Below are 27,583 nucleotides of genomic sequence, written 5' to 3'. Positions count from 1 at the left end.
AGCACCACAGGGGATGGGCAGACGAAAATCAAAGCTTCCAGGAAGATTTTTTGTGGAGCCAAAAGCACAAATGTCTTTGGAGTAGAACAAAAACAGACATCCCGGATACATGCTGCTTCCTCTACCTAACCTTAGGGCTCTAAGACTGCACTCTGCAGCACTCCAGTCTCTGGAGAAAACTCCTTGATCAGACTCAATTTCTTGGACACTGAGCTCTAATCCAGTGAACTCTGAATGTGTTCTGCGAGTCTCAGGGTGACCTATGCTGCTAATTAGTTAGACTTCTCCTCCTGCTCACCTGGGAACTGTAAATTGCTGGAGCCTGAGCAGGGAGGCACAGGAAACAGTGGCTGTGCTTCCCACAGAGACCTATCAAGTTCCATGACTGAGCAGCAGAGGAAGGAAAGGGAAGCAACTTCCACAAGGGAATTCGGATTCTAAAGGAAGCATCTACTCTTAGTTGACTAGAGAACAGTTACTGCATCAACCACCCACTCATTGCTCTTCACTGCACATCAGCAAGGACCAAAGTGGTTAGATCCATCACTCAGCCCTGTGTTTCTGTGGGAAGGGTATGGTGTTAGGCATGTGTATTATGATGTACCATAGCATCCAAAATGAGGGTGTTGGTCAAGCTGTGGGCCATTCCTTTGTCTACCTTGAGATGCCATGATCTCAAGTTCAGAAATGTTGACACTTTCATCCAAAAGCTGAAGGCAGAGCTTGCATTTACATTTACACACACAAGTACACCCTTGTCTTTCCAGAAAGCCCCATGGTCCTGAATGGGGAAAAGATATAAGGATGTTATATGATGGCTGCTCAGTCTCTGTAATAGTAGTTAACAATGGATAATAAGGTTCACTTAGCTCTTAATAAAAAGGGCTAAATAAGCATCATCTCATCCTTCCAACCGTTCCATTTACACATAGAGAAACTAAGACTCAGAAAAGTGAAGCGATCCATCCAAATTAGAGTGTTTAGAGGTGATGGAGCCTGGATTTGAGTCTGTAGAGTAATAGGTTCAGTCCTACAATTTTTGAATTGTAATAGTTAATGAAGTCTTTGAGGATTGCATACAATATATTTTAGATATAATCATTCTCTTGTCTTCTCCTAGATCCATGCTCTACTCTTCCATCCCCTCCCAACTTAAAAAAAAAAGAAATAACTCAACTAATCAAATTTGTGATGCCCATGTACTCATAAGTATGGGGCAATCCACTGGAGCATGGTTGGCCTACCAGGGGCCACACCCTTAAAAAATACTGACTCTATATCCCCAAGAAGGCATCAGCTGTCAATAGGTCCTCAGGCTCCACCCGACTCCATGCTAGAATATCAACTGGCTTGATCTTGTTGCAGGTCTTATGCAGTCAACTAGGAATTCTGTGGGTACAATAGTTCTGTATGCTAAAAAAGACACTCTTACTCTGAGATGTTCCTTAATATCTGGCTCTTACATCCTTTTCACCACATCTCCTGAGACAAGGACCTACAAGTTTAACTATTAGTCAGCGCTGCCTCTGCTCAAGAGCATACATGAGATGAGCACAAGCAGTAAGGCAGACTCATTAGAGCACAGACAAAGAGGAAGGGAGAGGAGTTTCTAAAAACACTATGAGCAGAAAGAGAAGGATAATCCATGGAACACATGGGATCTGAGGAGCAGTGAAACTGAGCAATGTAAATACATATCATTAGATATTTGCCAAAATCCATCAAATGTTCAATATCAACAATAGACCCTTATGCAAACTATGGAATTTAAATGACTGTGGTGCCTTAATGTAAATTCATCAATTGTAAAATACAATCTACCACACTAATGAAAGGGGTAATTGTAAAAGGAGGAGGAGGGGAGGAAAAGAAGAGTAAGACCTCTAAGAGAGTTGTCTACATGTGTGGCTCAACTGTGAAGCTAAACCACTATAAAAAGTGAGGTCTATAAAAAGGGAACAGAACTAGGCAAGGCTTCTTAAAATCAGACTCATGTTTGGGTTTTTTTGTTTGTTTGCTTGCTTGCTTGCTTACCATGGAAGCCCCTGGCAACAGTAACAGTTACAGGAAGATCTAAGACAGAAAAGGATTTGTTGTCCGAGCTGTGCTCTGCAAGGTAAGAATTCCCAACTTTACCTCTGTGTTCCCCATCTATGCAAAAGGTGCAGGGAGGGTCAGCAGAATGACACATGAGCACACAAGATTTCAGCCATGGAATTGGAAAGAGAAACAAATAGTACAGAATTAAACTGATGATTAGACAGACATGCACCTTCACCCCAAATCACCTGATCCTGACGGTGACAGTGAGGAAAAGGCACCATCTCCAAGTACACTGCAATTTCTTTACAGCATATATCCAATGTCATTTTTTCCAACCTACCAAGCAAATACATGACAAATACACAATAAGAAAGTCTTGTCCCCATTTCGTACAAAGCTACTGAGGGCTAAAGAGTATAAGTACTTGCTAAAAATCAATAGCCTGGTAAACAACAGAAAACTCAAACAATTATTCTAGCTACTAGCTCTTTGTGTCTTTACAAAGATTGCAAAGTTAGAGTTGAGACTCTTCAGGAATTTGTTCAATACCATAGAATCACTCTGACATCCTTCCTGGCTAGTTCCAAGGCTGCTTCTTTTCCCTTCAATGCCGTGTCTTTACTGTGTTCCCTCTACTAAATTCACTGTATTTTTAGGTTGTTTCAAAATATTTGTATCAAATTAACTAGAAACTTCCTGAAGTATTTCAGCTTATTATAATAATAAGCATGCTACTGCTTTGAAAAGCAATCGCTTCTGCTTTCGGTATGCTGGTAAACACTAATGCACTAGGTGTGCATTTTCACCATCTTGATGGCTCTTGCTGTAGTGGTCCTGTGACTGGGCTCTGGTCAGAGGATGTGGGCAGAAGCTGTTTGTAAAGCTCCCAGCCTGGCCTGAGAGGATGGGATGATCTTCTCTTTCCCTTTGCAATGAGGAAAATGAACTACAGCAAGGTATAAGAAACCTGGATCCCTAAATACCAGCTTTAAACAAACCTACCAAATGGCAGCTTAGCAATTAGATGATGCACACCTCTAGTTCCCATGTGCTAAGCCACTGAGGCCTACCTATTTCAACAGCTTTCAGTATAGTATCTCATTAATACCAAGGAAAGAGAAGACCATGAGGAAAACCACCTCCAAATTCCTCGAGCAGGCCATGATCAACAGTGAACCTTTGCTGCCTCTTTATGCTGTTCCATGTAGTAAAGTCTCCAAAAGCAGGTAGCTAGAGATTAGAAGTACAAGGTGATACAATGAACTCTTTCAGTCAGAAGTTCTGTGCGTTTCTGAGTCATCATACCTCACCATGCACCAGATGGGTATTCAATAGAGAGTGACACAGAAATAGTTGAAAATCATCCTAGCATCTACCCTTACAGAAGAGGAAAATGTCTTGATGTTTTAGCATCTCCAAATGGAAACGAGAAGTTTCTGACAGAAAGAATCTTAAAGGAATGGGTGTTTTACAATTTGTGATAGTTAAGGTGGTAAGCAATTTTATTTTGGTTCATTAATTCATTTCTTTATATGTCTTGTGCAACTCTAGAGCATAAAATTATACACACACAAAATAAAATGGATCAAGCCTGTTTTATGGATCTTACGTTGCAGCAAAATCTGCATACATATTTGAATTCTTAAATATATGCCTAGGCCAACATCAGCCAGACACTCAGCCCCTCAGTTTACATGAAAATATAGAGTGTATTGTAGGTCAGCCAAGCCATGAGAGACCCACTATGATAAGGGTTCATTCTCTTTATGTATAAACATGTCTACTCCAATGACTTGCTTGAAGAATTCACCAATTGAAAGGCCTGAGGACAAACTAAGCAGATCCATACTCCAGAAGTCGAGCTATGCAGCACCAAAATTTACAACAACAAACAGTGTGAAAATACTCCTGTGGTCAGGTCATTGTTACTACCGAGGGGACCAATCCATTCAGCTCCTGGGCTCCTGTGTCAAAAGAGTTCATCAAATAACTTGGTGGCAGAAGAACTGATGATAGCAGATGTGCTATCCAACTGACCAGGTTTTTTTTTTTAAATAAATAAATAAAGGCAGATGGTTTTAGATTGAGATCTGGATGGCAATGCTGTCATTAGAGAATTGACATTCTGTCACTAAGCCAACATTCTCCTATTCTATTTACTTCATTCTCTAAATTATCTGCCACCTGGTGGTCCAGGGAATAATTTAGCAGTTTAGTCATGGGCTGTTGAGAAAAACTCATTAATTTGGAGTTACTGATTCAGTTGAGAAAATGCCATTGAATGCCTACTATGTGTGCAGCAATATTCTAGATAACAAGGAATACCGCAATTAGCCATGAAGGTGGCAAAGAAAGTAGCCTTGGATTTTTGTGAAGCACTAACAAGTGAATAAATCAGGGTAAATGGAACAGGAGATGCCAAAACTTTAAAGGGTTCAGAATGGTCTCTCTGAGCAAGTGACACTTGAGCTGAGACAGGAAAAAATGAGGTACAAGTTTTCTATTGTTGCATAACAAAACTTAGCGCTGCAAAACTCAAACTTTCTCCCTCAGAGTTTTTATGAGTCTGTGGATGTCTTCTCTACTTTTCCAGCAGTTCTAGTTACTTCTGTATGCTTTCAACACTTTTTAGTCTTCAGTTTCCTTCCATTCATTACTGCTCACTGAGCCACCTGTTCAAGTATTTACCTTCCTTTGCACCTAGGTCTGCATGTGATACGGGCACAGGGACTTCACTGAGTGACTGTTCTAGACATTGATAGATCCACATGTACTACTCAGGCCTAGTATAGAACACATCTGTAAGAATGCATTAGTGAAATAATTCAACCACATATTAACACACTGACAACACATGAGAAGGAATATATGTACAGCCAAACAGGATATTAATGTTTCTTTTTCACAGGAAGAATCTTGGAGTCACTGCCAGGAAATTTCTGTGCTTATAAGACTCGTATCCATATCATTTACAAAATTGGAATGATCTGATAAGGGATTAAACCTTGGTCCACAGGACTCCAGCAATAATAAATCTACATACTTAGGAACTTAAGAGGGAATGGTTTGTTAGACTCCCTGAAGCTAGATAAAGCAAGACTGAATTTTTGTGGTCTCCACAGGAATCAGGGGAGAGCTATGTAGAAGTTAGGTACTCCACTCAGGGTCATCCTAGTTAAGCCCAAAGTGACCAGTGATTGCACTGAAGGCTTAGAGTCTTCTCAAGCACATTGGCCATCGACAGGATGCTTTTCCTTGCAGCTGTGTGTCAGTGACACCTGTTGTATTGCTAGCTGTTGGCTGAGGATCATGCCTATCTTTTGACATCACCCCCAAGGCCTTGCCACATGGATGCTGATGTGGTCTTCTCATCCAACAATCTGGCTCTTTTCTGGGAGGCCCATAGGAAAACATTGCTTTGATCCTTCTAGCTCTCACAATTAGATTGGGACCCTCTAAGAACCCTTTTGATAAACCCACGCCAAAGGATCAGCACTATCACAAGAGTGAGGGCACAGCATACACATACATTTTACCTGCAGTCAAGAGTGTGTTGCATAGGGCATGTACGCCAAATGGTAGAAAGCTTGGGGCTTAGAACTCTTGCCTTCCTCAGATGAAGACAAATCATCCCTATCAAGGGCCATGCTTCCAGGCGAGGTCATACCAAAGTACAATGTCTTTGAGCTAACAACAGACTGTTTTTTCATGGAAGGAAATATGCCCACCAGATTTCTGCTGCTGAGGTGAAATACAAGGAAAACATAATGAAGAAAATGGTCACCTCTGTTCATAGTTCCAGTCACTGGTCACTTGGCCCTGTCATTTTTGGTCTAAGGTGAAAATAAACATCACAGCAAGGAGTCTTTGCTAGAGGAAACACACTTACCTCCTAGTGGTTGGATAGCAGAGGGGTAGGAAATGTGGAGGAAAGGGAGAGAACAGAAGAGTATAGAAAGGGAGGGAAAAAAGAAGAAGGAGGAAGGGGAGGAGAAAGGAATGGAGGGAGGGGAAGAGGAAGGGAAGAAAGAGACAGAGTGAGAGAGATATTTGTAAACTAGATTTACATAATGGACGACTCCTCTCAATAACCTACTTCCTTTAATAAAGCCCCACTTCCTAATGGTCCACTCAGCTATAAACTCATCAGTGGGTTAATCTACTAATGAGATTAGCATCTTCCCAATCCAATCATCTCTCAACATCAGCACAACTTGGGCACCAAGCCTTCAAAATGTGAGCCTGTAGGACAGTACATATCCAATCCATAACAGAAACAAATGTTGGCATACTAGATTTGATGGAAGAGAGAGAGAAAAAAAGAAGGAATGGAATAAAGTAGAAGGCATTAGCAGATGTCAGTTTACCTAGAACGTTGGTGGTCATGATAATAATGAGCTTGGATTTTATTGTAGGTAAAAAGAAAAGTTGTTAAGATTGAGTTCTACATTGAGTTTCCACATTGACAGGTTTTTTTCTTTGAAATGTAGAAAAATAGGAGATGTTGATGTGGTAGAATTACTCCTTACTCCGTGAAATGGGGGCCTACACTAAATATCCTTTGCCTAGCTAGCATTCTATGTTTTTCTAGGTCCTTTAAAGAAACCATTCAAGTGAAAGTAAAATAATATGAATGTAATCAGTTTCTAGTCGTGGCTGACCTAATTAGGAAGGAATATAGGCTTCTGCTTTTTTAATGTATCTTCCACAGCTTATGAATGCACCCTTGAGTCATTTTATAAATTCTGTAAATAACAATGATACCATTAACAATATGGAGACAGTTCCAGGAGCAAAATATAATTTGTTCTTTGGTCATAGAAATTGTTGTTTCTAGAACCTTCTATAAGTGCAGACTTTCAAATTGAGACAAGAGTTTACAGTTTCAAGATCCAGAGTCATCAGAAACATAGTTGTTTTTTGTTTGTTTGTTTGTTTTCCTTTTTCCTCAGCTGAACTTAAAGGGAGATTCAAGTTTGAACTAAAAGACTATGTAACTACCACTCTCCCCACTTCTACTGCAAATCAGAGGCATAACTGCTTCCATTCTGCATTCATGCTCCAGTAAGATTTAACTGAGACTTCCTGTTCAGCTTCTCATTAGTAGAGGGGGGGGGAACAATTAAAAAAAAACATAGAACTCATATCTAAAACCTAAATACCTATGACACATACTTTCATTTTTGTTTGCTTGTTTATTCGGTGAAGTGCCAACTCATGAGTTTAACTTACCCAATTCTATGTGGACTAGGATTTAGATCATTATTAAAATAAAGCAATACAGTATCTCTTTCTTGTTTCAATAGCTAGGACCTCAAACTGTAAAGATGATATTACATTCTATTTTTTTCTCTTGGGAAGTAAAAGAAATGTATTCAGTGAAGCAATCTAAAAATAACTTATTTGAGAACCAGTGGCTTCCATGGTTACAGAAATACCCTGTTGATTCCTTGCTCTCACAGGCAACAGCAACTGGGGATTCATTTGGATGGAAAACAGGACACATCTAAAATAATATGAAGAATCCCGGAATGGGACTCTTCCAAGTCTGAGGGCACCACTATTAAACAGAGACAAGGTGCCCACCACTGCAAAATTCCCCTTCTAAGGGGGAAGACAGACAAACTAAGAGAACTTCACTGAGGAAATGATTACTACAAAGTCACTTGATAGCTTTAGTTATTTGACATCAGACAATGTAGAAAGAAACAATTCTTCAGATTTTCAGCTTAGACTTCAAGGAAGAAGAGCCAGCCATGAAAACAAAACAAACAAAGAACTAAAACGCAAGACAGAAACAAATACATTGAGGAAGAGCAAGATGGAAGCAAGAAGGAAAATAGAATAACAATGACAAAGAGCAGAAGGTGAGGAAGCACTTGACTTCCTAGAGAAACCAGAAGCACACTAATGTGCTCAGGGAAGAGGAGTCAGGCAATTCAAGATAAGCTAGAAAGGAAGCCAGAAGCCAGAGAGGCCATGGTAAGGAGCTAAGGTTTCACTGTAAGTGCTTTGAGAAAGCATTAGAAGAATTCAATCATGGAAGTAACAAGATCAGAAAAGCAAGCCTCAGAAAAAATGACTCCAGCTGCTTATATGGACAAAGACCTACAGCGTGTCAAGAGTCTACCCATGCAGATCACTTTGGTAATCACAAGCAAGGGAGGATGTTGGCCCAGAGAGAGAGAGAGCTGTCAGAGAGGTTAAGAAGTAAGAGTGGAGTCCCTTTAAATATTCAAAAGGAATAGGTTGAGAAACCCAAAGTCAAACCCTTCAAAGGTAAGACTGTGAAAAAAACAAGGTGTCAACTGACATAAATAATAACTCAGTTTAATGTTCAAATTTGTGATGGTCTGAAACCCCCGCAGTTTCATCCTCCCCACATTATCTGGCCTAATGTCAATACAGAATGGATTCAGTTATACACACACTTGCCTTGTAGACTGTTGGTGCTTTTTTGTATATTCTGTTCCTCTGTCTAATTGCTTTATCTTATAACTCTATCTGCCTATCTTTCCAATAAAAAGCAATCCCTATCGTGCATGATGTTAAGGTATCTGTCCTCTTGGAAGAGGAATAATGAGTGTATCAATCAGTGTTCTCATAAATACTGGCCTACAAAGATAGATCACACAGACTTATAGGCATTGCCAGAAGCTTCTTTTACTAAGGAAAATATCCAAAACAAAACTGAGAAAAATGATCTTTGGGTCCGTAAAATCTTAGCAAATAACTATGCCAGAGTAGCTCAAATAAGGCATTAGGGAACCCTTACAGGACAGTGTCTATCAAGCTTAAATGTGAAGGACCTTCTATTTCAGGCCATGATAGAATACAGGAACTGAATTCTCACTTTTTCTTTTAAACAGCAGTATTCAAATTTGGACAAGAGGCAGAACAAAACAGTCATACCAACAGGAAGGAAAACAAATTGGACAAGTTCGCTGGTTGCTCTGGTAACTACTTGAAGAACTTCAAGATCATAGGGCAAGAAGAGTGAACCCACATGTAGCTTAATCATTTCCCTGGGTTGAGGAAACAGAGATGAAAACCTGAGAGGCCATGAGGGGGAACTGGCCATGAAGAGTTTGGAGATGAGGTAGCAGGAAAGAGCTGTAAGGCTCAAGTATTCCACTGAATAATGATGACTGTGTTATCTATGTTAGAAGCAAAGAAGTATGTAGCAAAGGAAATGTAAGAAGTCATGGGGCCCACACATGCCAGTAATGGTGTCTGTTGCTAACAGTCAAGGCAGGGAGGAAAAAACCACCCTCACGATACTTGAAGTATCACAAAGGGTTTCTAGAAGTGCAGCACCTTAAAGCACTGGTTCTCAACCTGCAGGTCATGACCCCTTTGAGGATCACATATTAGGTATCTTGAATAGAAGGTATTTTAATTAATCAACTCATAACAGTAGCAAAATTACAGTTATGAAGTAGCAATGAAATAACCTAACGATTAGGTAACTACAACATGAGAAAATGCATTAGAAATGTTGAGAACCACTCCTCTAAAGGATGTAAGATACAGTTAGCCCTAGATTAAAGGCTACTCTAGTCTCACTATCAAAGCTTAAGAGCAAGCCATTTTGGATGGAGAGATAGCTCATCAGTTAGCAGCCATTGCCACTCTTCCAGAAGATAATGTTGGGTTTCCATAACCCACATAAGGCAGCTCACAAACACCTATAACTCCAGCACCAGGGGATCCAATGCTGCCTTCTCATTTCTTGAGTACCCCTAGACACATGGCATAAACACACACATTTGATTTTTCAAAAAAGAATAAGTCATTGACAAGATCAAATGTTTCTAAATCTAATGTCTCAAAATAAAGCATATATATTTTTAAAGGAATACAACAAATTCATCAAAAAAAAAGTAAAAGCCACAATTCCTGGAATCTAGATGGGAAAGAAGCAAGAAAATGGCTTTTGTAATGGGTATGGGAAGCAGGCATGGAAATAGAGTCAGGAATGACACAGGCTGTAGAAGTAGACAAGGACATTAACTCTATTCCTAAACCAGCTATCCCTTCCTATATCATTTTAAAGTACTCAGTTAAACTCTGCGAAAAGAAAAATAGGGTGATTGAGGTTCAAAACACAGTGGATTGGGCTATAATGGCTTAGATACTTTTGAAAAAATAGTGAGCTTAAAAACAGAAATGAGAAATATGTAAAAACAAGTACAGAAGAGGGATACTGGGAAAAAAAAAGAAAAGCTAATTTCAATGAATTGTTGAAAACTATTACTTAGGCAACCCAAAATATCTAGTCATGATTCTTAAATGAGGAGAAGAAGAAGAAAAATATATATATATATATATATATAAAGGAGCAAAAGAAAATAATGGTTGAAGTTTCTCTAAATTTGCTAATCAAGAAGTTTAATGAATTCCAACTCTGAGTGTGTGTATGTGTGTATGTGTATTAGATAGATAGATAGATAGATAGATAGATAGATAGATAGATAGATAGATGGATAGATAGATTTGACCAATGTCCATTGTAATTAAACTCCCTGTAAAAACAGTTCAACATTTTAACCTGTAAAACTTTAATAAGAATATAACTTTTGCACTTGTTACAATATAGGCTCTGATAGAACAGCTATGTAATGAAACCTAATATTCTGCATTTCTAACAACTTTTTAGGTAAAACAAATATATATAAGCTGAAGATACATATGAGATACAAACTCCTACGATTTTAGGGACCAAACTTTCCCTTTTTTGAGTTAATCTAACACTGAATCTCACCTCAGTTCATCTGGGAGTAACGTCAAGTGTGACTTCTGTTTGGGGTCTCCCACAGTCATTGCTTTTTTATTTGGAGATCTTATTCTAATTTCATTTAGAAACTTTTACATATTTCCACATTATTTGCTTTGAGTGACTATCCTAATTAGCTTTAACTGTCAACTTGACACAGCCTAGAGTCACTTAAGAAAGTGACTTGAGGGACTGACCGAATCAGAATGTCCTATGGCCATGACTGTGGGAATCTGCATTGATATTGATGTAGGACGGCCTAGCCCACTGTGGGCAGAACCATCTCTAGGCAGGTGGTCCTTTGCTATATAAGAAAGCTAGGTAGTCATGGTTCTGAGAGCAAGCCAGAAACAGCTCTCCCCCCTACCCCATCCCCAAAGTTTCTGCTGCATTTCCTTAGCTGTGGATTCCCTAGTTAGAGGTAATTCTGCATGAAATAACATCTAGCCTGCCTTTAAGTTCCTGCCCTGAATTCCCTCAATGGTTGATGGTGACCTGAAAGTGTAGCCAAATAAACTCTAGCCCTAAGGTGCTTTTGGACAGAATGTTTTATTCCAGCAGCACAGATGAAGTTTGGACAGTAGGTTTTCCTCCAAATTCCAAAATGAGAGACCTATAACCTTGCCCCATCTAATGGGCTCTGTTTTACTAGTTACAGTGATTGGTTACGTGTGAGCCTAATTTGTCCTAATTAGACATATTGTGAACTTTAAGGTAGAGATGATTCTTCTATTTGAACCTGGAAACACACAGGGCTGGTTCTGCTGTAATCAACTTGACTCCTTTCAGATAGAAAGGGCACAAGAGTGTAGACAAAAAAATCAAAGTCAAGAAAACGGGAAAGGAAAACTACTCTTGGTATCACACATTAACCCCTAGGCCAAAATATTACTCAAGTCAATCCTATCCCTAGGCTATTTATCAAAATTAGGCCAATAAATATTGCTTTTTAATTTTCTTTAAATTAAGCAAGTTAAGTATTTTATTTATATTGCACATGGTGAACTACAACAGACATAAAAAGTGTGAATTAAGTAGCATACCTAATTCTTCACGGCACAGTGAAGGAGTCAAATGAAAATTTATAACACAACTTCTGTTTACATGATCATGAGTTTCAAATACGGCCTCAGACTCTTAGAGATATTTCTCCCTACTTGCAAATGACAATATTTTGGGGCTAGAGTAAAGTTTGGATTCTGCCTTTTTGGGTCAAGCAGAATTTTGACGAGTCTCTAAAATTCGAGCCTAGCCTGATGTTCAGTGACACACCTCAGAATGTTCCCAAACACAGATGACAAAAAGAGAGCTGAGAAGCAGACACCTGCTGTGGCTTAGAACAAGAAACTTCTTGACTTGGAAAGAAGAAAGTCTTTTACAGGATGATGAGTCTCTGGTTTATGCTTAAATTTTGTTTTGTTTTGTTTTGTTTTGTTTTGTTTTATTCAAGACAGGATTTTTCTGTGTAGTCTTGGCTGTCCTGGACTTTCTTTGTAAACCAGACTGGCCTCAAACTCAGAGAGATCCCCATGCCTCTACCTCTCTTATCTTACCTTCTTCCTTAATCAGCCAAATTACACTGTGGTGAAATTAGAGTCCCAGTTAATTTGAAGACAGAAACTCTAAAATTAAACACAATGTCCACCCTTTCCCAAGACCTAGGAAGCATCTGAAGAGAAGGTGGAGATATTGCAAAAGCTAGAGGAAGGATTGGCAGTCCTATGAAACCCTTTCTTCTGGATGTTTTCAGAAAGCACAGCAGTTTTGACCTTCTGAAAATCTGTGCAAAAACACAAAGTAGGACACAGAATTGGGAGGGTAAATAGCTAAGAAGGAGGATGCTTATAGGGGGAGGGAGGAAGCAAAAGACGGTGATGAGTGAATAGGTTCACAGTATAGTCATACACGCGTTAGATTAACAATAATTAAGTAAAAATCACACATCCCATGTCGCCACAAATAAAATCATGGGAAATATTCAACTGAATGAGGGGTCAATTCGCAGGATTGAAGAGGTAATCTCACATTCAAGTTATAAGTTTTAGTCAATCTGTTAAGAGAAAACATTTCATTGAAGTTTCTAAAGCCTGAAACAATAAAGCAGTGTTCATTGTATGTGAAAACAAACATTATCACAAAAATTCAGATCAAGAAATATTTTTTACTTTCCACAGTATTTTTCACTAGATGTCCTTCTTTCACTAAAGCCAAATGGTACCTAGTTGCATGCGTGACTTTCTTATTAGCCCCAGTCCATTAAAACATGTCTTTGTAGAACATGTGCCTCTGCTCTGGAATTCTTCTTTCATAGGCACTTCTAGTGTCTTTTTTTAAAATTTTTTTTATTTTATTTTTTTCTTATCAGTTACATTTTATTAACTCTGTATCCCAGCCGTGTCCCGATCCCTCATTCCCTCCCAGTCCCTCCCTCCCTCCCTCATCTCCACCATGCCCCTTTCCAAGTCCACTGATAGGGGGGGACCTCCTCCCCATTCATCTGATCCTGTTTTATCAGGTATCTTCAGGACTGGCTGCAAAGCCCTCCTCTGTGGCCTAACAGGATTGCTCGTCCCTTGGGGGGTGGGGAGGCCAAAGAGCCAGTCATTGAGTTCCTGTTAGAAATAGTCCTTGTTCCCCTCACTTTGGGAAACCAATTGGTTACTGAGCTACCACAGGCTACATCTGAGCGGAGGTTCTAGGTTATATCCATACATGGTCCTTGGTTGAGTGTCAGTCTCAGAAAAGACCCTGTGCCCAGATATATTTGGTCCCTGTGGAGCTCCTATCCTTTCCCCATCAGACTAACTCCCCTTCTTTCTTGTGATTCCCTGTACTCTGCCAAAGGTTTGGTCATGAGTCTTTGCTTTGAACACACTGCTAATTAGAGTCTTTCAGATGTGCTCAGTAGACTCCTGTCATACGTTTAATGCACATCCCATCTGTCTTTCTAAACAAGGATTGATCATCTTACCCCATGTCCGCTCTCTTGATTATCTTTTTTAGGTGTATAGATTTCATTATGTTTATCATATCTTATAGGTCTATATAAGTGAGTATATACCGTGTTTGTCTTTCTCCTTCTGGGATATTTCACTCAGAATGATCTTTTCTAGATCCCACCATTTGCCTGCAAATTTCATGATTTCCTCCTTTTTGATTGCTGAGTAGTATTCCATTGTATAAAAATACCACAATTTCTGTACCCATTCCTCCGTTGATGGACATCTGGGTTGTTTCCAGGTTCTGGCTATTATAAATAAAGCTGCTATAAACATGGTTGAGCAAGTATCCCTTTTGTGTACTTGAGCAAACTTTGGGTATATACCTAGCAGTAGTATAGCTGGGTCTTGAGTGTCTTTTTTTACAAAAGCTCCAAGGATGCGGGCCTGTGGGTGACTTCTAAATTCAAGCAAAGATAAGATTTCTGATAAAAACAGGATCCTTAACACTCCCCACCTGCTTTGTTTATCATGTCCAATATCATGGAGATGGGAGGGGTGGTCTTGAAGAATGGCAAAAATGATGGAAAGCTGTGATTTTAAACATTCTTCTCAAAGTGCCTCTCTCTGAGTTTGTCTGACTTCTGAGCGTTGCAGAATCCCCACCCCAAAGAGTACCAGGCTATTCAATGATAAAATAGGTGAAGTCATTGCTGGTTTCTTTTAAATTACCCTGGGCCACTAAGGGCACAGATTGCCTGGACTCTGTTTCTCGATCATTGTAGTAATGCAATTTCTTTTACATCAACTCAAATCAAATTGTCTTCATGAACACAATAGATTGTGAATTCTGACTTTCCCAAGTCTGTCCTGGAGCCTACCAGGTTTTTTTTTGTTTGTTTGTTTGTTTGTTTTTGTTTTGTTTTGTTTTGTTTTGTGAAACTCACCAGTGAAAAGACTTTATGTCTCTCTATTATTCCAAAAGTAAATAATTGTTCTCCCTGAGAAATTGAATCCATTGTGAAGATTTCAAAGAGTCATTGTTGTCTCTTATTCACTTTAGAATCTTCTTGGGGTTTCTGGAGTTAGGCTGTGGCTTGTCTCCTTTCTCTCAGATGCAAAGAACAGAAAGGGAACTGGGCTGGTACAACCTGCCTGATAATTCAAGAGTGCATCGACAGGCATACCTTCCCCCTCAAAAGAGCAGTGAAGTCCTCATCATTACCCAAACTCAATCAATAGTAAGCCTTGGGGGATGGATTAGTGGAGCAAACACCTATCTACAGCCTTAAACCGTTCTGGATCCATAAAAGATTATTACAGTAGTTACATATTCCTGGACCAAACAAGCCCACCCCTGAGGGGCTTGCCAGGATCCATCTTTCAGAAGGGATCACAAAAATTCAATCTCACCTCATCTAGCATCAAGAAGCCTAATAAGCATCTTCTGCTAAGCCTCAAAGTATATAGACTTTTTAATGCTTGAGTCCTGTGGACCAAAGTTTAATCCCCTGTCAGATAATTTTAGTTTCAAAAATGATGTGGATACATTTCTTATAAGTTCAGAGAGCTCCTGGCAGTGATGCCAAGTTTTTTTTTTTTTCATGTTAAAGGGGACAAACAGTATCCTGTTTAGTTCCTTTGATGGTTAGCTTAAATTGTCAGTTTGATATAACCTACAACCACCTGGAAGTAGAGTCTCCATGTGACACTACATAGAGTTAGCCTGTAGACATATTTCTGGGGAATTGTCCTAACTGGCATGGAAAGACTCTTGGTGACACCATTTCCTAGGCAGGGTGTCCTAAACTGCTTAAGAGTGGAGAAACAGAACTGAGTATAAGTTATCAGCAAGTGAGCATACATTTCTCTCTGCTCTTCAGTATGGACACGATGTGCCCAGCTATCTCAAGTTCTGCCTGTCTTCACTCTCCTGCTGTAATGGGCTGTGACCCAAAAGTATAAGCTGAATCAAACCTCTTTCTCCCCCACACTGCTTTTTGTCCCAAGTGTTTGACCACATCAACAAAAATGAAACTAAATCAGAGCTGAAGATGCCATTCCTCCTCCCTTACATTGTGTCCACATGTGTCAGTGTGGAATTGGATTTTTTTTTTTTTTACTAATTTACTTACTCATTTCACAGAAAAACTTATTGTTCACCAGGTATAAGTGGAATATTGAGAGGCACCAGTGACTGTAACAGTCATCAACTAATGTCCATATGCCATGGGGCAGGCAGGCCTAGATGTGATTCCAGTGAGCAGTAACAAACGGAGTAAGACTGCAACCCAGGGAGTGGTTGAAACCAGAGAGAGCTAGACCTAACTCAGATTTATAAAAGTAGGCAAGACCTCCAGGGAATGGACCTGGGTGCACAACAGAAAGAGGGGAAGTAGATGAGGTTAGGATTGGCAGGGAAGAGTTTTTACCAGCAGTGGCCATGAGAAGAAGCAAACGTAAAGGCTGACAGGAAGAGATAGCAAAGCGCACTGGGAATGAGCCACACACCTTGTGGAAAGGGGTGTGAAGCTGAGGCTTACAGAGTCCTTAAGAAATAGGAAGACTGAACACCATCAAGCTTCCTTTTAGTTGAGCATTAATTCCTTTTTGTACAACTAAGGCATGAGCTACATTGGCTAAATGATTATTCAGGGTCTGAGCAGTCTGCCCAGTATGACTCATGGCTAATGCCCCAGTGGTAGCTCCAACAGCCGCAATGAAATGGCAGTAACAATGGTGGCTGTAGTTCCAAGATCCCTTTTCTGTCTGAAGAGAGTCATAGCGTGAGGGGCATCAACAGGCACAGGCACCCAGCGAGGCATGCGAGTAACCAGGGCATACCTAAATTTACTAGCATTCCAGCATTGGGCAAAAAAGCAAGTATCATTACCACAATTACTTGGCTCTATCTGGCTAATAATGAATAAAAATGGGGGATATAAACAAACAGGTGTGGGCTTATAGGAAATATTATGAGAAGCCTTAACCCCCTCGTTGGAACATCCAGGTCCCGCCTCTGAGAAAAAGGTCAGGTCTGATGCTCTTTGGGTGGATAACACCTAAATGAACATCGGTACAAAGTCCCAATTTATTTCTAATATCAGAGATCAGACCTCTACTCTTGCCTGATGCATCTAAAACAAAAAGGGGGAACTGTAGAGAGCTGCGGAATGCTATGCCTTAAAGATGGAGCTGGTTTCTGCCTTCCACCTTCCCGATGGTGAGTGCTCTCTGTCACGAACAATTCCACATTTGGCTAAGGCTGAGGATCTGGCTTGCTTCCGTGTATGTGGACCTATCTGCATTGCCCACGTGGCACGCTGGGGTTGGCTACCCAGAGGCTATTTAAGCTGTGGGCTGGCTTTCCCCAGGGTCAGATGATTGTTCAAGGTTCCTGAATAAACTGAAAAAAAAAGAAATAGGAAGACTTAGATCACAATGAGCCTTAAGGTACCCAATGTCCTAAGAAAAACACTTCTAAGTCCCCCTTAAGAACACCATAGGAGGAGCTGATAAGAGGGCTTGGTGGCTAGAGCATTTACTGTGCAAACATGAGGATTTGATCCCAGCACTCATGTAAAAAGCAGGCACGACTACGAACATGCTTGCAACCCACCTGTAGAGAGGGAAAATAGAAGGAAAAAGACAAGATTTCTGGATTTACTGGCTGCAAGCCTAGCTTCAGGTTCAGTGAATAGCTCTGTATCAAATGAGTAAGACAAATAATGATAATACAGAACACCAGATGCCATCTCCAAGGGTACAGGGGCACTGGGCACCTGCACATGAATAGACGCATAGACAGCGCATATCCACTCACGAACAACAATGAAGGAGAGGAGAAGGAAGAGAAGGGGAGCAGGAAGGAAGACAATGATGACAAAAGACAAAATAAAAACAGGAACTCTACCAGTTCAGGAAATACAGATTTGATGTGTTCAATTAACTAAGGGCATTGTGTCATAGAATGGCAGAATGTCTACCTGACGTTAAACTCATAAGGACTGCAGAGGGTTCTACCCTTGTGCTCTGAAGATAAGGTGAGCTGAGAACAGAACTAGAATCTTGTCTTTCAGGGCCGTGATGATGCCATCTGGCAGCAAGTAGTCCATGTTAAGCCTCAGAGAATCTAGAGGTACTATGACTTGATTCCTGCAGAGCCAATGGGCAATGTAGACATCACAGTAGCTCTGCTCTGAGTCCTTTCATAATGAACCCACCTTCCCTCTCCTGCCTCATTATAATGAGAAGAAACATATAAATGAAATATCTGGAAAGAAATGTCTATCAGTCCAGGCCTTGGCTACCTCACACTGAACAAGGCTTTCTAAAAGAACCTGAAAAGAGATTAAGGGAACTGCAGAAGAAGAATTAACAATTAGTAGACTGGGATAGAAAATTAACCTATGTTCTTTTTGAATCGTCTCTTTTAATACATACACAAAGATTTCTGTCTCTATTTGCCCCTGCTGCCTGCTTCTTCATTACGGGAAAGCTCATGGGGATCAATGAGTGAGCTTATCACAAGTGATCTCATTGTATCAGTTTCACCAAGGAGGAAGGCTGGGTTCAGAGAAAGGAGTTACATTAGTAACTTACACAGCTATGTAGTCAGCGTTGAGTCAAGATGCCAGCCCTTTGTGCCTGGCCAGCCCAGTGCATGCCCTTGAGTATTAGGGTGCATCAGAAATGAGATTTTCCTAGAAGCTTGCGGTCACACAGAGGTCATTGGCAAAAGTCTCCTTGTGAGAGCATGTGCAAGCGAGTAACAGCTGTCAACCCTTGAATCAGAGCCTACTTTATGCTCAGTATGACCTAGCACAAGCCTACCACAGGCTGCCTCTCCCTTCTCCCCCCAGGAATAAGAGAAAATTCTCCGATCATGGCCGACCACATGGTATACGACACAGTTCCTGCCACACCATTCTTCATGTCCATATCCTGCTTTTTTCCCAGCTAACACTCTACTGGCTTCTTCTGGAGGTTCTCATGTTGTGTTTTTGGTTTTTTTTCATGGATGACACTGTATGGTCATGCCACACTCTCTATACAGCTTATTCTTCTCCCTTTCTCCAGGCCCGGGAAATTCCGTATCATAAAAAAAAAAAAACCTTCAATTATACTTTAGGTTTTTAAAATAATTTTTCTTTTTTATATGAATCACAGGTTATTTACTTTGTATCCCAGCCATAGCCCCTTCCCCATTCCCTTCCAATCCCACCCTCCCTCCCTCATCTCCTCCTGGCCTCTTTCCAAGTCCACTGATAGGGGAGGCCCTACTCCCCTTCCATCTGACCCTAGCTTATCAGATATCTTCAGGACTGGCTGCAATGTCCTCCTCTGTGGCCTACCAAGGCTTCTCCTCCCTCAGGAGGCAGGGGAGGTCAAAGAGCCAGCCATTGAGTTCACGTCAGAAAGAGTCCCTGTTCCCCTTACTAGAGAACTCTCTTGGATACTGAGCTACCAAGTTCAGTCTTAATGGTTCCAGACTCCCCTGTCCTCGCCAAACATCACTGTTGTTCATTCTCTCGTTTGCTTTACCAGTGTTCACCCCAAGGACATATTGCTGTAAAATATGGAAAATATTGCTGTATTTTTAAAATTTCCTTATAGGACTGGAGAATTCAGAGGGGCAGCTTCTGTGTATTCCTATTTATATACAGACTAGTGACTGGAGCCCATTAGAATCCATTTGAAAAGCCAAAGGGTTCTCAGTGGCCACTTTATTTTTAAATCCTCACAGCTTTGTGTGTCTCTTAAACAACTGTAAAATCCTTTTCTTTTTTTTAAGGTTTTTTTTCCAAGCTTCTGGAAGAACAGTAAGTTCTTCTAGACCTCTCCCTGCCAAAAACAGTAGACGATGCTGACCAGGTGACTAGGGCTGAGTCAGCGGACACAGCCCACATTCCAAACCTTTATCTTAGGCCTGCAGGAAAAAAGAAATTCCCAGTCCTCTCTGTGTATCCATATGCCAATAAACAAGTCTCAGGAAGACAATGTTCTAGCACCTGCTGTTTGGATTGGCTACAGATAACCCCATGAAAAGAACTGACTCTGGTCCCTGAAGTGTCTATGATAAACACTCCACCTGGATGCAATGAAGAACTATTGACTGGAAGGGAAGAGTCCTTTGTCAAGACTGCAATTGATTCTCTAAAGAAAATAAACACAGTTATTGGCCAAAAGCCTGCTCCATTTGTTTTGAAAGGGATATTTTAGAAATTATTTTAAACCTTTTTCAATTCTATAAGCTGCCATTTTGTCCTTGTGACGGTGTCCTTTGCCCTACAGAAGCTTTTCAGTTTCATGAGGTCCCATTTACTAAGTGTTGATCTTAGCGCCTGAGTTGTTGGTGTTCTATTAAGGAAGTTGTCTCCTGAGCCAATGCATTCAAGGCTATTCCCCACTTTTCCATCTATCAGAGTTAGTATACAGGATAACCATACTACAAACTACAGACCCAAAGAATCTAAGTAACAAGGAGAATCCAAGGGGGGATGTTTGAATCTTGCTAAGAAGGGGAAATAAATCATACAACAGGTATGGATGGAAGGAGGGGACTGGGTGGGGGAAGGGGTGGGGATAGGAACAGATGGGGTGAAGTGGAGGAGGACTGAGGAAGAGATTACTGGGAGAGTCAACTGGATTGGAGGGGGACATCTCTAGGGCCTAGGATGAGCTAGAAACCTAGGACAATGGAAACTCCCAGGAATCTATGAGGGTGACCCATGCTAAGCCTTGCAATGGAGGCTAAGGAGCCTGACCCAGCCATCTCCTATAAACAGGCAAGACTTCCAATAGATGGATTGGGGCACCAACACATCCACAAAACCTTAAGCCCACAATTTGTCCTGCATATAAGCTCTACAGGGGTAAAAGATGGAACAGAATTTGAGGGCCAAACAATTGGAGGGCTCAGCTGAGAGATCCATTGCATGAGAGGGAACCCACTCCTGACCCTATTAATGATATTCTCCTATACTTGTAGATAGGAGCTTAGCATAACTGTAATCAGAGAGGCTTCACTCAGAAACTCATGGAAAGTAATAAAGAGACCCACACCAGGCATTAAGTGGAGCTTGATGAATTCTGTGGAAGAGGGAGAGGAAGGATTGAAGGAGCCAGAGGGGTCAAGCATACTACAAGAAAATGTACAGAATCAACCAACCTGTGCCCAATGGGGCTCATAGAAACTGAACTGCCAACTAGATATCATGCATGGGACCGGCGTAGGCCCTCTGCACATAGGTAACAGTTGTGCAGCTGGGTCTTCATATGGGTCTCCTAAAGTGGGAGCAAGAGCTGTCTCTGACTCTATTGCTTGCTTTTGGATCCCTTTCCCCTAACTGGACTTCTTTGTCTAGCTTCAGTAGAAGATGTGCCTAATCTTACTACAACTTGAAATGTCAAAGTTTGATATACAGCAGAGGCCTCCCCTTTTCTGAAGAGAAAGGGAGGAGAGGCAGATGGGCAGGGGTGAGCTGGGAATGGGGAGATGGAGTGAGAGAGAGGAACTGAGAGGAGAGGATGTAAAGTAAATAAGCAACTTAATTAAAACTATTGTCTTATAGAAAAGATCATCCTGAGTGAGGTAATCCAGACCCAAAATGACATGCATGGTGTGTACTAACTTATAAATGGATATTAGCCATATAATATAGGATAAACATACTAAAATCCACAGTCCTAAAGAAGCTAAACAACAAAGAGGACCCTAGGGAAGAGGCTGAAACCTCACTCAGAAGGGCAAACATGGTAGCCATCAGAAGTAGGAGAAGACAAGGAATAGGACAGGAAGCTTCCACAGGGGACCTCTGAAGGACTCTACCCACTAGGGTATCTAAGAAGATACTGAGACTCATAGCCAAACTTTGGGCAGAGTGCAGGAAGCTTTATGGAAGAAGAGGAAGATAGAAAGACGTGGAGGGGACAAGAAATCCACAAGGAGACCAAAAGAGCCAAAAAATCCAGGCCTAGGGGGCCTGCAGAGACCTAGGCAGATACTCCAACCAAGAACCATGCATGGAGATAACCTAAAACCCCTGCTCAGAGGAAGCCCATACACTGCTCAGTTTCTAAGTGGGTTTCCTAGTAAGGTGAACAGGGGCTGTCTCTGACATGAACTCAGTGGCCAGCTCTTTAATCACCTCCCCTTGGGAAATGCAGCCTTACCAGGCCACAGAGGAAGATGATTCAGCCAGACTTGATGAGACCTGACAGGCTAGGGTCAGATAGAAGGTGAGGAGATCCTCCCCTCTCAGGGGACTAGGGAAAGGGCATAGGGGAAAAAGAGGAGGCTGAGTGGGACTAGGAGGAGATCAGGGAGGGTGCTACAGCAGGGATAAAAAGTGAATAAATTGTAATTAATTAATTACTTAATTTAAATATATATTATTTTAACTAGGAGCTAGAATTTCTTAGGGTGAATGTGAAGAAAATTGGTGAGTAATAGTAAAAACTCTTAATGCAGATTTCAGCCAAATCTGAGGATGTTTTCACTTTAGCATCGTGCTTGCACAGGGGAGATGGCTCAGTTGGTAAAGCATCCACCACTTAAGCATGAGGACCTAAATTTTTTTTAAGATTTATTATTTATACAGCATTCTGCCTACATGTGTGCCTGTGCACCAGAAGAGGGTACCAGAACTCATTACAGATGGTTGTGAGCCACCATGTAGTTGCTGGGAATTGAACTCAGGACCTTTGGAAGAACAACCAGTGCTCTTAACCTCTGAGCCATCTCTCCAGCTTGAGGACCTAAATTTTGATCCCTAGAACTCACGTAAAATAGCCAGGTGTGGTTACACGTATCTGTAACATTCACACAGAGGATAGCAAGGACAGGAACCCTCCCTCCCCCAGAGATGTCTGTTCATCTAGTCAAATCAATAAGTGAATGTCATGATCAGTAAGAGAACCTAAAAAAGGCAAGGTGGGGAGAAATAGAAGAAAACACCCTGATCCCTGGCTTTTGTTCACACGTACATCCATGCCTTTTCACGTTTATAGTCACATGCACTACACACATGCATATACACACAACAAAATCATATAATAAAAGTTATGTTTATCTTTAATGTTTGCTTCCACTATAGGATTAAGTGAGTCCCTCAAAATATAACGGTGTTCAGGTTTAGGCCACCCAAACGACAAGACCTTTTGCCATCCCTGCACACATTGATGGAACCACTATATGAAAAATGGGGCGTTCAAGAAATGAGCTGTAAGCTAAACCATGAGCCCCAGCGTAGAATCTAGAAATCAGGTGGCCGAGCTCTGTGCTCCGGCTAACCTCAGTTGTCAAGTTGACACACAAAGCAAGAGAAAATCTCACCTGAGGGAAGTGCTTCCATCAGGTTGGCTCGTAGGTATGTCTATGGACATTTTCTCAATTGCTGATTGATGCTGGAGGGCCCAGCCCATGGTGGGTGATGCCATGTGAGCCTGAGTTGCGTGAGAAAGGTAGCAGAGAAAGCCAGTAAGCAGCATTCCTCTGTGATCTCTATTTCAGTTCCTGCTCCCCACACTGGCCTCCTGCCCTGGCTTTCCTTGTCGACGCATTATCATCTAAAAGCTGAAACAAACTATTTCCTTCCCAAGTTGGTTTTGCTCAGTGTTCCAACATAATAAAACAAAAAAAGCTAGACTGCTCTGGGACAGAGTCCCAGTAACACAGCTTTTCTTACAAGGGAAGACTGAACCTTGGCCATCCCTGCAGCCACCCCTTAATGTTAGGCCCACATTCTCACATACAGTAGATGCTAGGAAACACGTGATGGGTGGGTTGTGATGTGGAGCACTAAAGACCAAGGATACAGAGATGCACAGAACAGAGCTGGCTTTGTTCCTATGCAAAGGCACTTTCTGTGTTTTTTTTTTTTAAGGGGCTGCCAAAATCACATGCAAAGTGCATTTTTAAAAGAGCAGACAATGACATCACACTCTACAGAGCATCTGTGAAGAACCATAGGCCAGGAGAGCAGAGGCCTCCAGGGTTCCCTTTGAGTTGGCTGAATGGGGCACACGGCAGAGGACAGAGGAAAGCCACCACTCTCCCACTGAGAGCAGGTTAGCAGGCTCTCATCTGGAGCGCCTTTAAAAACGTCAACTCGGGCCACATTTTTAAATAGCGTTAGCACTATCGTGTAGCATCAAGGCACGTTCAGACAACCTGTTCTCTCTTCAGGGCACTACACAATTCATAAATGAGGACTCCTACCCAAAAGGACACTTCCGTGTTTGTTCCAGGCTTACTCTCTTACCTGATGTGTAACAAATAGAAAATAAGTGCTAGCTGCTGATTTGAAATTCAAAACTGTGACTTTTTAAAATCCTGGAATCATTCAGGGAATGGAAAACTCCACATTTCAGCCCCAGGGCCGGGTCAGTCAAATGCAGCTGCACTAAAAATTATCATCACAAAACCATTAGGTTTTGTGTAAAAGGTGACACATGAAGCCATATTCAGATCTTGACCTTAGCCACAACATATATTATTACATATGTGCAAATATTTCATTTTTAAAAATCTGAAATATGAAACACTTTTCATCTCAAACATTTCAAAATAACAGACATTTGAATATCATTGATACCTGATTGGATTTCTTTAGACACATTTGCAAGCAAGGGTCTCTATTAAGAAAGAATACCTTCATCATTCATACCTGTGAAAAAGACACGATAGACACAGAATTGTACAGAAGGCTTGAGTTGTGGCAAGTCCCAGCAAAAACTTCTATGGGTCTCATCCCAAGCTCTGGACCAAGTAGGCACTTCCAAACTGTCAGATGCTAAGGGAAAAGAGGATGGGCCTTAATGCAGCATGCTTTAAGAGCTGTGTTTTCAGGAAGCCCAAGAGAACTCAGATCGTGGTCAGGTCAGCTTTTTAACTTTGGACATTCCCAAAGAGAGAGCCACGCTGGAGGGCATCTTTCGGAGCAACTATGGAGGTCACAAAGGCCAACCAAGAAATGTCTCCTGAGAGTTGCCTACCCCACTCTGTAAACAGAGTGCTTAGAAAGATTGTGTAACTATTCAAGGTCACAGTAAGGAAACAGCATGCGAGAACAAAAGTGAACTTGTTTGAGTTCTAATCTGGTCCTCCTCCATGACCAGGGATCTTCCCAGTCATCATCTTCCTATTTATTGTGCCAACAATTGGTTCACCTCCTCTGGTTCCACACTTTCTAGGTCATATCTGAGGAATGCAGTTGCATATCATTTCCTGTGGGTCAGAATGTTGAGTTTACTCAAGAAAAAAAAATGAAGGAAAAAACAATATAAAAAGAGGAATTCTTTTAAATTATATTTACCTTTAGGGAGGTTCTCATATATTGCATGCACATGCTTGCGTGCCTGTGCGTGCGTGCCCCCGCCTCTCTTCCTCTCCCTCTCACATACACACACACCACAACTTTACAAAATATCTTTATAAATAAACATTTTTACCAAAGTCTTTCTAGGTAAACTCTCTAGGGCCAAAGGCAAAGTCCTGGCATTTCTCTTTGCACACAAACCTCAAGAGGCTAAGCACATTAAAGCCTGTGAACCATCATTCCAAATTAACCATAGCACTGTTCCAAAGCTGTGATCACATTTCTTTGTGCCTGGAAGATGACTTCAAAAGTAATGTGTAGAATCAAAAACTTCTCAAGTTAAAATGTATTTTCCAAGACTCAGTCTTTAGTTCTGAAAACACAGACAGAATCAAAACCAGAGAGGAAGAGTCGCCTGTGAAAGGGGCAAGACTCCAGGACCAGAATCATTAGGAATAGGCTCCAAATGAACTAATACTTATTGTTCTAACAAACTCTTTAGAACCAAAAACTATACACCAAAACAAGGACTTATGCACGTGTTCAAGAACTATTCACAAATTCATGACATTTGAAAAAAAAAAAAAAGACCAAACTGATGAGTATATTATTAATACCCTCCAGCATGATCTCTAAAGCCTCGCAATTCATTTATCTTGTTACCAGAGAGGTTTTAGCTTATTTGTTTAAACATTCCTTTTGCAAAAGTGAGAGAGAAGTTTTGAAACCTATCCATCCTGAAACAATGGGTACTTCCTTACAGTTTATGACAGATAAATAACTTGTTTTTGTTTTGCTAACTGTTCCTGCTTTCACACTGCCTTCTAAGTATTTATGTTTGCACCCAAAGCTCTGCGTTGCTTTCAACTTTGGTCAATGAGCCTTCTTTTTGCAGTGGATTGTGATTAACACAGAGACTTATAACACATTAAAGTGCCCAACTATGAGAAACTGTGAGTGCACAGAGGTGGATGAATCATCAGTATCAACCCAACCCACCTCCCAAAGGCTGATAAAATTTTTCAGAAAAGGGAATGGAAAGACTATAGGAGCTGTTGGATAGTGATGAGACTTGTGAAAGTCTGACTCAGGGACATGACATGGTTGTACTCACCAATTCACAGCTGCTACGGTTACATGTACAAGATCAAGCCAGTCAAAATTCTAGCATGGATGAAGGTGGTGGCCCCAGATCCCATCCTCAGAAGAGGAGATATTGGCAATTAATGATCACTGAGACAGAGAGAGTTACTCTCCTTTGAAAAGGTGGTCACCAATCGGTTGCCCCTGTGGGCAGCTTCACACCCATGTGTGTATAAGGGCAGCATTAGCTAGACTTGGAGGTCTATAAACAGCCTAAAAAATGATATGAAGTGGGAGAGGGAGAGAGAGAAAGAAAGAGAGAGAGAATTAGGGGAAGTTAGAGGGAGGTAGTAGGTGGTGGTAGATAGATAGTAACTAAAATATATCATGTGAATGTACAAACATTTCAAGGAATAAATGAAGTATAAATATATAACTTACTTATACTGTATAGAAATTTTAATATTTATATGATATATACTATTTATATTGTTTTTATTCGGAGGGGAAATTAGATTTTCAAATCCGTTTCTTAAATAAGAATAGAGAAGAAGAGGGTCACTCCAGGGCATGGTCACATTTTGGACTAATTTTCCCATAAATATCTTTCATTCTTCGACTAATGGCAATTACCAATAACAATGACAACACCAATGCTGTGGTGCTGCTGGTGGTGGTGACAAAAGAAAATGAATTTTACTTTTTAGTCCCCAGAGTCAGTGATTCAAGCATAAACTATGAAGGATGTGGCTCCTTCTTTTGGCATTGTGGCTCTCCAGGTCCCCAAATTGCCTCTTGTTAACTGAATCTGTAATAAATTGAGGAAATAAACGAACTCAACTTGGAACAACAAAAATATGACAGACTAGTATCAGTACAGCCATAAATCTGCCTAATCTGGTCATCTTGATCTTTAATTCCCTTAAAGGTTGCTGAACTCAAAGCCTAGCTCAAAGAGAGGCACAAAGATATTGGGCTATGTTTAGGAATGAATTAGAGGAATATATATATATATATATATATATATATATATATACACACACACACACACACACACACACACACCCCCCCAAGAAGTCGGTTGGCTAAAAACTCCATCTCTAGCTTCAGCCAACTGAAGGTATATATTTAGGAAATTCATTATCTTCTCTTCTGGTTACTTAAGCACTGTGTCTACTCCTGGGTGATTTTCATACCTGAGTTTACTACCCAAAGCTTTTCCCAACACCCATGGCTGGAGGAATTTTAAGAGGCTTCATGGACTATCCTGACTGCCAGCTAATGAGACGTCTCACTGTCTCAGGAAACTAGAAAGAGCTACTTGTTTGTTTTGTCTTATTTTTAATTGTAAAAGAAAGTCAATAAGCACCATGTCAGGAAAGCTGTTGCCACTGATGGTCTCAGAACAAGAAGAGAAAACC

The sequence above is a fragment of the Meriones unguiculatus genome, chromosome 11 (assembly GCF_030254825.1).
Source record: "Meriones unguiculatus strain TT.TT164.6M chromosome 11, Bangor_MerUng_6.1, whole genome shotgun sequence".
In the NCBI taxonomy this organism is placed as follows: Eukaryota; Metazoa; Chordata; class Mammalia; order Rodentia; family Muridae; genus Meriones; species Meriones unguiculatus.
The sequence above is the reverse complement of the archived record's forward strand: the minus strand, read 5'-3'. Positions refer to the sequence as shown.